Raw genomic sequence first — 1,493 nt, 5'->3', positions numbered from 1 at the left:
TTGCAAGTTCAAACTTGACAAGCTGAACTCAGGAGTTCAAACTCCAGAGGTCAAGAAGCAGTTCAACAGATCTGTAACAGGGAACAGCTTTCTCGTTGATATGACCAGCTCAGCAGGGTTCAGGTGATTATACCTCAACACACCTGGAAACCTGTTGTGTGATAAAATACTCTTAACTCAAAGGTCCACTACCAGGCTTTTCCAGAGCTTTCAACCACACTGACTTTGATATACTTTACCGGCCCAATGACAAACATGACCCTTCATTTCCCCATCAGCCAAACCAATTCAGCAGTAACAAATATTACATAACGACTGTGGGACTGGAAATGATCCATGCCACAAGGAATGTCAGTCAGTCAGTCGGTCCATCATTGGTATTCATGGTTCCCCAAAGAATCCATTCTACTGACTTTTGTTATCCTCTGACTTTCACTCTATTGCCAACAGAAGGTTGACATTTTTGCTTTTTAGTAAAATATATGAACAACTACTGGATGGATTGCCATGACATTTGGCACAGGATGAATTATACTAACCCTGTGATCCCTGAATGTGTATTTAGGAGCTCACATCCTCCACCATCGCCACTGGTTGATGCTAGGTTTCAGTCCTGGATAAAATGGTGGGCATTTGGAAATTGCTTGGCTAAAGGTTCAAATGTTCAGATCAGAAGAGTAAGATCAGCTCGGTCAGCTCTTTTTGCAGCCTGTTCACCAGTTCAACAGCAAGACCCTGAGATCAGTTTCTTGGGCCTCCTGCTGAGCGGTTCATTCAGCGCAGAGTGCAACCTGCTGCTGAAAGAAAGGGCCGCTCAGTGCTTTGTGTTCAGGTATACTTTACACAGAGCGTGCTCAGAATGAAAACAATGATTAAAGATGAAGCTAATCCGCACCACCAGCATGCATTACAGCCACACGACAGGGTGTTTTATGTGTGTGTGTTATGAGGCTGATATTCATATTGCTAAGATGCGAGCTACGTTAAAACCAATGCTCTCTTTTATTGAAATGACTGAATTTACATCTTTCTTTCTTCCTTTCTTTCATTTATTTTGGATCTACAGTCTCTAGTTCAGTTTTGGTCTTTTACTTTTTGCTTTCTGAGCCTCTTTTATTTTACTCATTTCTAGTTGATTTTTCCACTTCAGTTTCACAGATATTTCTTTCTTCTTTTATTCCCTGGTACTTGCCTTTATTATCACATTTCAGTGTTTTTACATGGAATTGAAATTTGTCTTCTGCATTTGACCCATCCTTTACTAGTACATTAGTACTCGTTTTTTCTATTGTCTCGGACTCGTTGGTATTTGCACTCTGACTTGCCTCTTGTAAATTTATTTGATTTGATTTTGATTGATTGCTTTGATTTTTTAGTTTGGCCCATGTCCCATCTGCTAACATGGATGCAGCGGGCTTTATGACCTATACTGCAGTCAGCCACCAGAGGGCGATCGAGATGTTTTGGCTTCACTTTTGGAGAGCTGTCATGTC

This window comes from Morone saxatilis, unplaced genomic scaffold (genome assembly GCF_004916995.1).
Source record: "Morone saxatilis isolate NCDOM2014 unplaced genomic scaffold, NCSU_SB_2.0 Contig21, whole genome shotgun sequence".
Taxonomy (NCBI): Eukaryota; Metazoa; Chordata; class Actinopteri; family Moronidae; genus Morone; species Morone saxatilis.
This window is presented reverse-complemented; position numbering follows the sequence as displayed.